The following is a 15,971-nucleotide window of genomic DNA, read 5'->3' as shown; positions in this document are numbered from 1 at the left end:
AATGCTTTTTGCTGAAAACCATGACATTTTTACACATACTGATGTTATTCTACATAATTGTGGTTTTCGGTCTGGTTTGCCTATCTCTTTCATTCTCTCTTTCTGTTTCCATGTATGGTTGATTTAATAAATCAGACTGAGGTCTGTCTATGAAATGTACATGAGACAGTACTTGGAAAGGAATTGAGGAAAAGCAAACAAGGGATTTTGCATGTAAATTCAATCACTTCAGCTTCAACTGACATTGTGTTGTTAAGCATGTCAGGGTTATAGAATCTCTTCTTACCATAAATCTTTAGAAGCGTGTTTGGGTATGTTTTACAGAGACGGAAGTGCTTGAGAAAGCATGAATGGGGTAAAATTGGTTTTGTCAGCAAAGGCTCATGAGATTGATGCATTATGGAAGGCATGCAGATGTTTCTCATTGTATTTATATCAGAATCATATCTAAACTAAGCTCATAATGTTGGACTGTCTTGTTTTGCTTTGATAGATTTCTCACATAAGCATTTTGCCAGTACAGATATCCTGAGAAATGTGATTCAACCATAGCAATCTGATAAACAATAGAATTCACTCAACAAAAACTCTTATGAATTCTGACTGTATTGAAACTCCCTTTTTTCTTATATCTTCTACACAATTTTCTGCAATTAATTGAGCTTAAACCTCTAAATTTAACATGTAGACTTTGTTTTGAATGTAATTTCAGTCTTTTTTTAAAAAAAAAAAATTTTTTTTATCCCCTTTTCTCCCCAATACCCACTACTTACTAGGCCCTCAAGGTGGTGCAGTTACTCACCTCAATCCGGGTGGTGGAGGACAAATATCAGTTGCCTCTGCTTCTAAGACAGTCAATCCACACATCTTATCACGTGGCTCGCTGTCATGCTACTATCCGCGATCCATGCACAACTTACCACGCGCCCCATTGAGAGCGAGAACCACTTAATCGCCACCACGAGGAGGTTACCCCATGTGACTCTACCCTCCCAAGCAACTGGGCCAATTAGGTTGCTTAGGAGACATGGCTGGAGTCAGTCAGCACACCCTGGATTCAAACTCACGACTCCAGGGGTGGTAGTCAGCGTCAATACTCGCTGAGCTACCCAGGCCCTAATTTCAGTCTTAGGTGTGCTGCACATTTTCATTTTTATAAACTTACCATACAAATGACATTTTAAGATATACAAGATAGTTTAAACATCTTCCAACGATTTTCATTCACCCACACTGTGTTTTTGGTTGAAAACGTATTGATATTGCAATTTTTACGCTCATCCACATTAGTATTCCACTGAAAACAGAGACTTTAAAAATGCTCTCAATATCCACATACATAAAAAAGAAAAAAGGTGATATTAGAAAATGGAAAATTGAGTTCTTATCCTAAAGCATATTAGTGTGGATGTGACCTTACTCTGTTGGAAAGTTCACTATTCAAAATCTAACCAATTTCACATGGCAGCCATTTTTAAATCCAGTGTTAGGCTCAGGAGGGAAAATCCCGGAAGTAAACAACAATGTCTTCGACCAACGATGTGAAGCTGCTACCATAATATATACTATTTTTGATGTGAAAAATTGGCAGGTATGTTAAATTTAAAGAGCAATATTGTTTTTAAAGGATAAGGATACAGCAACAACCGGCGTTCATCACCGATACTGAAGGTACGTTTGTCTACTAACTTTAAAGTTATAAAGACTAGCTAGCAAGCAACCGCAGCCTCTCTGTTGAAAATGCATTGTGCTTGTTCAAGTAAGGTTAATTTCATGTGTATATGTATAGTATATGATGGAGTTGTTGACAAAGTTGTGTGCAAGTTGTTGCATTGTACACATTGTACATAGTGTTAGTGCCATTAATTTGAGGATGAAAGCCTTTTTAAAATGAGACAATATGCAAACAGTCACTTGCTGATCTGACTGGCTACTTCACTCTCAAAACACTCCAACCTAAGTCTAGTTTTCATTCAAATTGCAAAATACCATAAAGAAGGTGTTGCGCACAGCTAAACGCAAACAAGACACATAAGCCTACTAAGTATCATGACAAAAGCAAAGCAGCACTCATGCATCATTTTATTTACAAGAAGACTAAAACTAAACGTATCTTAAATGTTAAGAATAATCTTAATAGTAGTTAATAATTGTGTCTGGAAACTGGATGTTAGCATACTTCAATTACAGGCCCCACAAGCCTAGTGCCAGTTTTGCTTTCAGCCACTTGATGGCAACATAAGACCTGTTTTAAGTCTGAACTCTTAGAGTAGTCATTGAAGCTGTACCATGTTACAATGGCTCCCTCTAATGGCCAGACTGAATATCTTCTAAAGTCTTCAAACACAAGCTCATGTTTTGATGTTAAGACTAATTGTCATGCACCCCATATTTAATAAGAAAGCAATAGCAAATAGCAAAGACTGCTGGGGAAACATTAAACAGATTGTTTCTTTGATTCCCAACCATTCATAATCTTTTAATGTGTCATAAAACTCTGCTTAACCATGTGATACACTAAAACCAATTTAACATCACAAAAGTATTTCTTTAAAGGTGAAGTGTGTCGTTTTTTTAATGTGGAAATACTTCCTCCTACCCTAGCCTAATATACAAAGTCAACTGTAAGTAAGCCACCCCAAAAAGTTTAAATATTGTGGCTCTGTAGCAAAATATTCAGAACATTAAACTGTTTGGCCAAATGATGGAAGACAGGTGGACTGTTCGAGAAAATCATTATTTTTTATTTTATTTTTTTTATTTTTTTTTTGCATTTCTGTTTGGTGTCTCAGAAGCTTAGATATTTCACACTTCACCTTTAAGATTTTTCATAGCGCACAATAGATGGTCACTTTCAATATACATTAGATATGCATGAGACATATTTTAAAGCTTTGAGCTTGAGCGAGACAGTAAAGAGACACTAAAACCTCTATGCTACTGATATTTTCTTTATATATGCTTCCAAGTCTGTTTTAGCAGACACGAAATGCACAAAGAATGCCTTTGGAGTTTATAAGCTTGTTCGTTTCAGGTGTGTGTGTGTGTGTGTGTGTGTGTGTGTGTGTGTGTGTGTGTGTGTTTGTGTGTTTGTGTGTGTGTGTGTGTGTGTTGGTTGCCTCTGATGTATTTTCTCTGGGCTTGAGCATAGACTCTCAGGTTCTATGTATCAAATATTTATCCTGCAGTAACATATGCCTTAAATAATTCTCAAAGAACTGCACCAAAAGAAAGCCCTTACCACCTTAGATAAGCTTCAACCTGGACAATGGATTCAAGGAAGCAGAAAGAGTGAAGAAGAGAAGAAAAAATAGATGGTATATTGAAAAAACAAAACAAAACAGAACTGATGTATACTAAGGCATATATGCTTTACTTAGTATGGCATGTCTTCAGCTAAACTAAAATCTTTCATAGGTTTTAAGGTTTAAGAGACTTCTCTGTGTGGTCGTAATAAAGTTAACTGACATTTGCATTCATGTGTGATGGATCATATGGGTACAAAAAGAAACTTGTTTCTTTAACATTCCTTACGTTAAAGGAATAGTTCCCCCCAAATTTAGTGTTTACGCGATATGCAAACTTGGCGCGTTGTGAAAGAATACGAGTCACCTGCGTTGCATATCTTGACAACATATCTTCACGTTTCAGGTTTGAATATGCACAAGTGTGAATGAGATTTGAGAGCTACAGCAGACAGCCAGATTTTCAGTAAATAATGATGTAAATATCGGTCTGGTTCTCAAACAAAACTGGCGTATGTATTCAGAAGACTTGGAATATAGTGTACGAGTTGAATGAACTGCTTTTATGATGCTTTTTTGCCATTTTTGGAGTTTGAAAACTCCTGGTCACCATATCTTTTCATCGTCTGGAAAAGAGCAGTTTGGAGAATCTTCAAAATATCTCATTTTAAGTATTATTAAAAAAAAAAAAAAATCCCTTTATTCATACGATAATAAACAAATAACTCTCAATTACTTCTAAATGCCCTTTTGAATTAAACAATTATTTTTAAGAATGAATGTTCCACACAAGTTAGTTTTATAAAACTACAGTTTTGCAGGTTGCAAGGAAGGTTTAAACCAGGTCAAGGGAGACCTTTCAGCTGATCAAACCAGTTGATGAATATCTTATTACCAGTTCTGGATAGATTACTTCTGAATTGCAATCTGGTACTGATTACAAATTACATGACTAAAATTGTAGTCAGTAAAGTAATGTCTTGTACTACATTTTAAGGTAATATAATTGTATTGCTTTTATATTAATTTTGGATTACTTCTGAACTAATTCTTGTTTATTTGTTCTCCCAGGAACGTTGCTTGATTTAAGTAACTTTCTGGACAACGTTATTAGAACATTACATTTTCTCATTGTGCCAATGTTCTCTAAACCCAAAATACTTGTTATAAGAACTTTCTGGAAAGCGTTATAAAACATGACTTTTTTTTAGTGTGCAAATGTTCTCTCAATCTCTTTGTAAGGGTTTGGACATGTACCATGTTAATACTATGGTAATACCATTATATTTTTTAAATACCTTTGATTACAGCATTGCATCACCATCCAATATCATCACTCTACCATGGATAATGCCATAGTACATTTTTAAGAGGGAAGAATAACTATACTACAGTACATTATTTTGGCAAAAACTATGGTTAATTTTATAAGGGTGTGCTGGGAGATGTCATGAAGGGGTGAGAAGCCAGGTGCTGAATTAGGTATAGAAGTGTAAGGTGGAGTGTGAGGGGTTTTAATTAATGATTGCCATTGGAGAATTAGTGGTGGGAAACATCTGCTATATGTTAATAAACAAGCCAGAAATACAAACTTGGCAGGCAAATGCCCATCTATGCCTAAAACCAGGGTGTATGTGTGTACCAACGAAAAAGATTGCAGATAAAAAGCTCTTATATACTGTAAATGCAAGGTATTTCCATGAACGATATATGGACATGAACTATGTATGAGGATGAATACTAATGGATCCATGAGCACATGAACTTACCACACCCTAAACTACCATCGCTGCCTCTACACCACAACCCAGATGGTGTGGGAGCATGAGGGTCCATTGAGGGCCAAAAAAGTGTATTAGTTTACACTCTTTCTGCCTGTCGAGAAGAAAAGAGGAGAGGCACACAAAACACAGCGCTGGTACAGTCTAGTGTACTGACATATGTACTTCAGAGCCACTGGAATGGCTTACATGCCTAATGAGACAAGTATAACCTTGGGAGGAACGTAAAACTAGTAAAAATTCCTTTGTGGTTTCCTGACACTCAGTGGTTCTGACAGAAAGCAAGTATACAGTATAAAGTGTTGACATTCTGAATGGTGACATAACCATGTTGGGACAATGCAGACACTAATATCTGAGTTTTAAAGGAATATTCCTGGTTCAAAATGAGTTAAGCTTTATCAACATCATCTGTGACATAGTTTAAGGGTTTAAAAGCAGAAATGTGTAGCTTGTATGTTTTGTTACTAAAAACGGATAGTTACCATACTGGATGAACAGTCTCCAGTCAGGCTAAAATACGCATAGTGACAGCTATAACACAAAAGTATAGTCTCGTACCTTATTGCTTAATTATATTTTTATTAATTAAAATAGATACAGTTTATAGATACAGTTTATTAGGATTCCTCCTACTGGAGGAAACCTATTGTTATTGGTGGTTTTATTATTATTATTATTATTATTATATTATTATTCTCCTTGCGCCCCAATATCTCAAAGTCACCAGTCAAAAATTTTCTAATTTGGCACATTGATACTACAGGCCGCCGGGTACCCCCACACCAAGAATGGCCCACATTCGCCCTTAGGGGGCGCTACAGGCCACGCCCAAATGTCCCATTTTCAAAGTGATGGCATTTCCACCCCATTTGTCCTATTCTTCTGAAACTTGGTGTACATGCCTCATTTCTCATGGGGAACAAAAAAGCCTCAAGGACCCATAAGGTCTGCCATGATGGATTTTCCTGTACAGTGAAAATTTGGGAAAACATACAAAAATCTTCTTCTCTTAAACCATAGATCCAATTGACTTGAAATTTGGTACCCATGTGTAGAATTGATGTCTTTCAATTTGTTACATAGCAAAAATGAATACAATACAAAATGGCTAAAAGGGGCATATTTATGTAAATTTCCACATTGCCTCAATATATATGTGTCAATAAATCAAATGTAATTTTGACTGATGGTTTTTCAAACCTAACATGCTTCAAGATTACATCACTCTGAAGTACCGTGCAGAATTTCACCTTGATATGTCAAAAGATGAATGAATTACAGTTGTTTGAACTTGGGCCAAATCTGAAAATGCTAGCCACTGGTTATTTTTTATACATAAACTGAAAGCAGAAGTACTCAGCAATGTGAATAGCTAACTTGGCTAAGATGTTGTGCTGGGATGTAAAGGGTCAAATCCAACCATATCCATAAATTTTTGTTTAGGATTCAGACAGAAAGACATGTTTTTTAGGATTCCTCCATCGGGAGGGTTTAACCCCAACCCTCTACTGATCAATTTTTAAATGATTTGCCATTTTGAGGAGGAATCTGTATTGCTGCTCGCAGCTATATTTTGTATTATTTCAGCTGCATTTTAGAAGCAAAAGACTCTTGATCTAGGCAGATGAACTCCTTATGTCTTACTGATGTAATTTGTGTCCACAAATCAAATATGGTGACACGTAAATGACATCAAACCTTGGTTCTTGAGTGCCTTGTGTCCAAAAGTCATGATACAAGAACCAATGAGGTTTGAAGTTCCCATATTTAATTTGTGCGCTGTTTACATACAATGGCAAGAAAAAGTATGTGAACCCTTTGGAATTAGCTGGTTTTCTGCATTAATTGATCATAAAATGTGATCTCATCTTCATCAAAGTCACAAGTATGGACAAACACAATGTGCTTAAGCTAACAAAACACAAACAATTATAATATTTAATGTCTTTATTGAACACATCCCATTAACAATTCACAGCGCTGTGGAAAAAGTGAACGCTTAGGATTTAATAACTGGTCAGTCGTCCTTTGGCAACAATAACCTCAACCAAGCATTTCCGGTAGCTGCGGATTAGACCTCCACAACATTCAGAAGGAATTTTGGACCATTCTTCCTTACAGAACTGCTTCAGCTCAGCCATATTCTTAGGATGTCTGGTGTGAATGGCTCTCTTGAGGTCATTCCACAGCATCTCTATTGGGTTAAGGTCTGGGCTCTGACTGGGCCACTCCAAAAGGTGGATTTTCTTTTTTTGAAGCCATTCTTTAGTGGATTTACTTCAATGTTTAGGGTCAATGTCCTGCTGCATCACCCAATTTCTAATGAGCTTCAGCCGGTGCACAGCCACCCTGACAGCCTCCCTGTAGGATATCATGATAAACTTTGGAATTAATTTTTCCTTCTGATTGCAAGCATCCAGGCCCCGAAGTAGCAAAGCATCCCCAAATCATGATTCTCCCTCCACCGTACTTCACCATTGGATGGTGATGGTATTGGTTTTGATGTTGGTATGTGGTGCCCTTTTTACGCTATACGTATTGCTGCGTGTTCTTCCCAAACAATTCAAACTTAGTTTCATCAGTCCACAAAACATTTACCCAGTAGCGTTGTGGAGTGTCAAGGTGGTCCTTGGCAAACTTCAGGCATGCAGCATGTTTTTGTTGGAAAGCAGTGGCTTCCTTCTTGGTGTCCTGCCATGGACATCATGCCTGTTTAATGTTTTCCATAATAGACTCATGAACAGTGATAAACCAGTTCCAACGATTCCTTCAAGTCTTTAGCTGTCACTCTAGGGCTCATGCCCTTCGGGTGTTTTGTGTCTGGTGAGAGCACGTGGCTTTGTTTTGTTTCTGCATTGCCGCATGCCTCTCTGTCTGGCGTCATACGCCGCCTCCTTGTTTGCCCATTATTAGTTTATTAGTCAAACCTGCCCTGTCTCGTTAACTGTTGATTTCTCTCCCTATATTAGTCTCCTCATGTGTGCTGTCCAGTGTCAGTTCGTCTTGTGTGTTTCATGTCAGTCTCAAAATGGTCCTTTTTTCCCTTATCCTGTTTGGTCTGGCTGGTCCTGGTTTCTCAGTTATGTCTGCTCCGTTTATGGTTTGGTTTTTGTTTCATTTTGTTATAAATACATATGTTTTTTTCACTCTGCACTTGGGTCCTGAGCCTCTCATTCTCTGCACATCCTGACAGCCTGATCTCATGAAAATTATGCGACTGCTGTGACATTTTTGTAAAATGTTATATTATGTGGTTCCTTACAAGTATCACAGCCGTTCCGAGGACAGATGTCCACTGTGTGGTGCTAAAAGCAAGTTAAAATTTCTCCCAAACTGATGAGGTTTTTAAGGTTAATGCTCTATAGAGTTTTAAATCATCAAAACCTACCTCACTACCCTAAACGTAACTGATAGTGTCAAAAGCAAATGTGAGATGAAAAATGCTATTGTTGAAGCAACCACATCATTTATGGTGCTTCTATGACACTTTTAGCTTGTGTCAAAATTGTGCTCTTCAGGACTTGTACCACTTCTTTGCATCGCAAGTGCAACACTATCAATTAAGCTACTGCAAAACTAAATAGCAAACAAGTGTGTAAATGTACTTGGTTTTGTTATGCAAATGTTAAAATGTATTATTACCTTACATGACATGCATTACAGTAAAAGTGATTAGATGCCATAAGATATCATTGTGTGAGGAACAGGACAAAAAGTGTTTCTGAATTTATATTCTGCTGTTTTACTCATGATTTGTGTGAAAGGGAATAAAAATCATTGATGTTGTTGTGACTTCCTGTTCCGGTTGCTGCCGGCATGCTGCACGAGTCTGTGTTTGTAGCTTGCTAGCCTGCTTAGCATTGCTTATTCTTGCTTATTAATGTTCATCGTTTTATCCTTTGACATTTTACCGCGTGCTTCGGGTTTCCTGCTTTTCTACTGTTTCAACTGCATGTATTTTACCACATGCACCCGTTTCTCCTTTTTTCTTTTCTTTTTTCTGCTTGTCTATATCTCGCGTCTCGACTGTGTGCATTCATTTTCTCCACTGTGTTTTACACGGATTATTGCATCAGTCTTAAACATCTGCTGATTAGGAACCACATCGAACCACATCGATCAACAAACCCTCGCCGCTCAAGAACAACCACAACAACAACAAACAATTGCAGTAAGTTATGGTATCCACTCATGTGGTTTCTTCCTGCATTGCATGCCACATGTTTACTATAGCTTCTTCCATCAGCAGTTCACATGTGATAAATGTAAGGAATTAGTCAGGCTGACGGAGAAGGTTAATGAGTCAGAGGTATGCATCCGAACGCTAGTGGAGGTCAGTGAGAAAGAGAAGCCGGTAGATACTGTTTCGGATGCGGGTTGTACAGTGAGCAAAACACACACTTTGGTTCCGGCTCAAGAGCACTTGCAGCAGGGCATTTGGGTGATGTCTCAGTGGCATTCTTGCTCAGCAAAGCGACACCACTCTCCTGTTCCTGTTAGGGTTTCCAATCGATTCTCCCCACTCAGTGATGCACCCACTGAGAATCATGTTGAAAGAGCCTTAGTAATTGGTGATTCTATTTTAAGGAACGTGGAAATACATCAGATCAAATTTACAAGTGCTGGCTAATGCTAAATATAGATTTTCTAAAATTGTTATTCATGTCGGCACTAACGATGTCCAGCTTTGCCAGTCGGAGATCACTAAAGATAATGTTAAAGAGGTGTGTGAACTTGCAAAAATGATGTCAGACACTGTAATATGCTCTGGCTCCCTCCCTGCTCATTGTGGTGACGAGGTTTATAGTAGATTAATGTCACTGAATGGCTGGATGTCTGAGTGGTGTCTGGAGAATAGCATAGAATTTATAGACAATTGGAAGAGTTTTTGAGGTAGACCTGACCTGCTAAAGAGAGATGGACTCTATCCCTCCAGGGAAGGTGCATCTCTCCTCTCTAGTAATTTGGCTCATAGTCTTAATAGTGATAGTATTTGACTAACTGGGGCCCAGGTCAGGAAGCAGACAAACTGGTTAAACTGAACATCTTCTAGCTGCCTTGAAACATCACAAAATGAGGCTGTATCACCTAGATATCATATAGAGACTATAGAGTGTCTGTTATCCGGACTACCAAATGCAAAGCTCTCACTAAATCATTTAGACATTTTTTTATTAAGGTCAAACTTGAAAAAATAATATAAACATCATATAAAGTTAGGGCTACTAAACATTAGATCTCTTTCTACCAAAGCACTAATTGTAAATGAAATTATTACAGTTCATAGTTTGGATGTGCTCTGTTTGTCTGAAACCTGGCTTAAAATGGATGAATATATTAGTTTAAATTAATCTACTCCCCCAGGTTATTGTTATAAACATGAGCCTTGTCTGAAGGGTGGAGGAGGAGGTGTTGCTACAATTTACAGTGACATTTTTGGTGTTACTCAGAGGACAGGATATAAGTTTAAGTCTACTGAACAAATAATGCTTAATGTGACACCGTCAGATATAAATAAAAAATATCTGTCATCTTTTGCCCTTGCTACAGTATATAGATCACCCGGGCCATCCTCCGGTATCCTTGGTGAATTTGCAAATTTTCTATCAGATCTAGCAGTTAATGTAGAGCTTTAATAGTTAGTGACTTCAACATTCACATAGATAATGAAAATGACACATTGGGATTAGCATTTATCATTATTCTCAACTCTCTTGGAGTCAGTCAAAATGTGACAGGACCAACTCATTGCCATAATCATACGCTAGATTTAAATATCTCATATGGTGTTGATGTTCACACTATAGAAATTATACCGCAGAACGGTGACATCTCAGAACATTACCACGTCTCTTGTTTGCTGCGATCAGCTAATGTCACTCAATCTACACCACACTATCGTTCAGGTAGAACTGTTCTTTTGACCACTAAAGATAGCTTCACTAATAATCTTCCAGAATTGTCTCCCATAATCAGTAAGCCAAAAAGTCTAGAAGAACTTGATGTAATAACAGAAAATATAAATACAGTCTTCTCTAGCACTCTTGATAGTGTCGTCCCCCTTTGATTAAAGAAAATGTAAGAAAAAAAGCCCTGCACCATGGTACAATGATCACACTCATGCTCTGAAAATGGAGCACAAGTGGAAGAATACAAAATTAGAGGTATTTTGCAGTACATGGAAGGATAGTGTCTGTAGCAACAGACAGGCACTAAAAGCTGCCAGGTCAGCATATTTTAGCAAACTCATAGAAAATAACCACAACAATCCTAGGTGTTTATTCAGTACTGTGGCTAAATTGGTTAGGGATAAAGCATCGACTGAACCAGCTATTCCGTCGCAGCACATTAGTAATGACTTTATGAATTTCTTTACTGATAAAATTTAAATAATCAGAAATAAATTTGGAACTATGCAATCAACTGTCACAGCACCTCAGAAAACAGTATCTCATAATTTTCCTCACGAGCAACTTCAATCCTTCGCTGTCATAGGTGATGAAGAGCTAACAAACTTATCAAAAATCAAAAGCCACATGTATGTTAGACCCAATACCAACTAAGCTCTTAAAAGAGGTATTCCCTGTAATCTCAGAACCTCTTTTTATATTATTAACTCCTCACTATCCTTGGGACATGTCCCAAGAAACTTTAAAATGGCAGTTATCAAACCGCTTATTAAGAAGCCACAGCTTGATCCTGGAGAATTGGCTAATTACAGACCGATTTCAAATCTACCATTTATGTCAAAAATACTAGAAAATGTAGTGTCCTCCCAACTGTGTTCATTTCTAAAGAGAAATGGTATATATTAACAATTTCAGTCATGATTTAGGTCCCATCATAGTACAGAGTCTGCATATATCAGAGTTACAAATGACTTGCTCTTATCATCTGATCATGGCTGCACTTCTCTTCTAGTGCTTTTAGATCTTAGTGCTGCCTTCGACACGATAGATCACAACATTCTCTTGAATAGGCTGGAGAATTATGTTGGCATTAGTGGACTTGCATTAGCATGGTTTAGGTCCTATTTAACAGCCCACTACCACTTTGGATGTGTAAATGAGTGTGGTATATTAGGTGCAGAAGAAAGAATTGCTATGCAATATGACTTGAATCCAGAAAACCCAACCTTTTAATCCTGGAATTTCTCAACATTATAAATTAAAAGATTCCACTCGACTAGGTGCCAAGGAGTCTAGTGGAGGCCTGCCTTTGAATGATAAAATGGTCAAGGAGACTAAAACAGCATGATTTAAAACAAAAAAGTCCATTGGTCAGAGAGGCCCCTCAACCCATGGGACGGTGACATGGGGCAGACTCAGCATGACCTTCTGAACTTCCACACAGAGCTCAAGCAGGTTTCCTTGTGAGAGATCCTCTCTGATCAGTATTCTGCAAACAACAGCTAAAAAAGAAGTCCCTTTGTTTCATTCATTTAGTAACACACGGGCACTTAAAATGAGACATTTCCTGTCACATGCTAAAAAAACTCATTACCAAGACACAGAGCTAAAGACCCTCGTGTTTGCATGATTCCAATACGAAGACATCTCATCTTACTCCACGAACTTTTCACACAAAGTCACAGTACTTCGCTGAGTTAACCCTATAAAATGCACAGAATGCGTTTGGGCAAAAATATATACAATATCTAGCCTTGCTAGATAATTCTGAAATTGATGTTATGACCTATGATCACTTTTATAACTGAAAAAATAATGATTATAACCTGATGTACATTTTAAAATATGTGTAGTGATTTGTAATCACTTATAACTGACAAATCAATGATTAGAATCTTTAGTTGACCATGCGACTCTGAAAAGCCACCTCTGATTGGCTTAGAGAGGAAGGCTTCTTTCCTCTTCTTCGGCTCTCTTGCTTCTTCCACTTCCTCTGCAGCTCCTCATTCCTCCTTGCTCTTGCCCTCGTGGCTTGCAGCCTCATGCAATGTAGAAATCCAGGAAGGCTCAGAGTAAAGCTCAGAGGAAGCCCTTCGCTTCTCTGCGCTACGAAACACATGTGATGGTCCTCCCTGCAGAAGGCCTCGCTTCAAAGCCCTTATCATCCATCTATGCAACAGACAACAAACTATACACAATCTTAACAGATGTCCAAAACATCGACGGAACCACCCGAACTTTCTACAAAGAGCCAATGAACCAAGCAACGCAAGGTAACACAATGAAATTGCTGGTGTCTCTCTAATATTATTCGGGTTAACCGACTGCAAATCGAGTTAGACTGAATTAAGTATTAATGGTTCTCAAGGCATTGTGTACAGACTCCATATAGTTCCTTTTCTCTTTATAAATAATTTCCATCCATGTCACTCATTCACTTTATTCACCAACCTGTTTCATGTTTGTTAGATTAGTTTTTATGTATAGAATAGCAATAAAGTTTTGTTTGTATTCAAAGATAATTTGACTGTGGTATACTCTGATAGTTTTTTTCAAAGATCCGGCCCTGAAGCTATAACAAAAATATGTGTGATATTATTTTCAAAAAGCCATGAGAATAATATTACTCCAATAAGTGAATTAATCATAATTTCCTTACTAAAGCTAATTCCTTACAATAGAAATTGTGAGCGGATACAACAAGATGTTGTATTATGATTTTAATGGTGGAGAATTTTATTCAGACAAATAACTAATTATTTGTCATTTATCTTTCTTATAATGGTTGTTGAACGTGGCTAATTCCATTATAAATTGACATATACGGACAGTTTAATTTAATTCCTAGCACACATACTGTTCCATTACACAAGGAACTGTCAAATCAAACAAAAGTTATGTATGAAGTGCCACAGGGATCAGTTTTAGGGCCTCTGCTTTTCTCCTTATACGTGCTTCCCCTGGGAGATATTACCAGGAATCATGGAATAAGTTTCCACTGTTATGCCGACGATCCCCAACTTTATATTTCTTCTAAACCCAACGAAAATTCACAATTCTCCAAATTAGCAGAGTGTATCAATGAGATCAAAGATTGGATGGCAAGAAATTTCCTTCTACTCAATTCTGACAAATCAGAGGTACTAATTATTGGACAAAAAACCTCGAAAAATAAGCTGCTAAATATAATTTGACTCTCAATGGACGTACTGTTACATCCTCTTCTACAGTAAAGAAATTAGGTGTTATATTTGATACCAATCTGTCCTTTGAAAATCACATTTCCAGTGTTTGTAGAACAGTATTCTTCTACCTCAGAAATATTACTAAGTTACAACAGATGCTCTCTGTTGCTAATGCCAAAAAACGAATTAATGTGTTCATGACTCATGATTCGATGCATATCCTGAGGTTACCAGAGCTGGCCAGATCCAGCTCCGTTCCTGCTTGGTGTCGGACTCCACTGCTACGTGTCGCTGAGTGATGATGACAAACTACAGCCGGTGCTAGCCAGACATCACTTCAGTCTTTTGACTTCAGGGGATGAGCTGATGCCAGCTACAACTGTAAGACATCAGATACTTCATATGCCACTGTCTGAACCTTGGATTTAGGATGGACCCCACGGAACCTCACCGAAATTACCTGCCAGTTGAACTGCGATGCACCTCATTGATCTCTGCCTGCATCACATTTGTCTATTGATGGACTACACTCTTGAAATGGAATACATAGACTATCATTTAATTGCCAACAAAAGCCTTCATCAGCCAACTAACAAAGGACAATGCATCTATGTGAACTTCTGCAGTTAATCCAGGATGGACTTCAAAGACATCAGTCATTAATCTTAAAGTTCATAAAAATCTTTTTTTTTTTTTTTTTTAAACTGTACCTTAATGCTTACATTATTTACAAATTTTAAACCATGACTTGCACTGCAAACAAATAACTAATATTGGCATTATATTCATGTTGTTAAGCCAGAGGGGAAGTGGCCTCCACAGTGAGCCTGGTTTCTCCCAACTTTATTTTTCTCCATTAACCAACATCTTATGGAATTTTGTGTTCCTTGCCACAGTCGCCTTCAGCTTGCTCACAGGGGTTCTAAATACAATTATTATTTAATTATTTAATTTTTTTTTACACAATTTACAATCATATTTAATCAAACTACACAATGATCACTCTAAGACCTTTTTTTTTTGTTTAATTTTTTTTTTTGTTAATGCATTATTTCCTGTAAAGCTGCTTTGAAATGATGTGTTTTGTGAAAAGTGCTATACAAATAAAAATGACTTGACTTGACTTGATGTTGTAGCACCTCTAGAGATCATTTCACCAGGAAACTGCAGCAATGCGTACAATGAGCCACGTAATAATCATTTTGCAAAAATGTAGGTATATTAAACGTGATGGGTTGACATTTACTTTGGTTTTCAACAGTATGTCACAGATGCTTTTGATAATGTATTTTTTTTTACTTGTATTGAACCCGTAAAATTCCTTTAACTGGCAAATGTACAGCCGCAATGTCTGTGATCTGCATGTATGTTAGTTTATTCTTTATATGCAGTACTAAACAAAATCCTTGCATAAGTTCTCCTGACAGCTTCAGAGTGAGGGAAACATAAGGAAAGTGACAGATAGATAAGGTGAGCAGGCCATCACTCTATAAATATCTTTAGTTTTACACATGGAAGGTGATTTCACTTCAACGTTTTCTCTCCCCCACCAATTTTCCTTTAAATCAGTCTATAAACATGCCACTTTTCCTGCACATCTCTCTACTCCAATCACACACAGCCATGCTGCCCTCTATCTTTATCACCATTCTTCCTGTCCTCCATTAATCACTGGCTCTGTCGATCAGAACTTCACCTCAGTTTGCAGTAAGGATGCCTTTACACTTTCACCCCACATCTGAATATTGTGAATACTCTCTTTCTTTCATTCACTTTATTTAGGTCTCCTTTGCAATTCACCTTACTGTGACATCATTTCTCTAGTCATTATAACATCATTTAGTTCAT

The sequence above is a fragment of the Myxocyprinus asiaticus genome, chromosome 29 (genome assembly GCF_019703515.2).
Source record: "Myxocyprinus asiaticus isolate MX2 ecotype Aquarium Trade chromosome 29, UBuf_Myxa_2, whole genome shotgun sequence".
Taxonomy (NCBI): Eukaryota; Metazoa; Chordata; class Actinopteri; order Cypriniformes; family Catostomidae; genus Myxocyprinus; species Myxocyprinus asiaticus.
The sequence above is the reverse complement of the archived record's forward strand: the minus strand, read 5'-3'. Positions refer to the sequence as shown.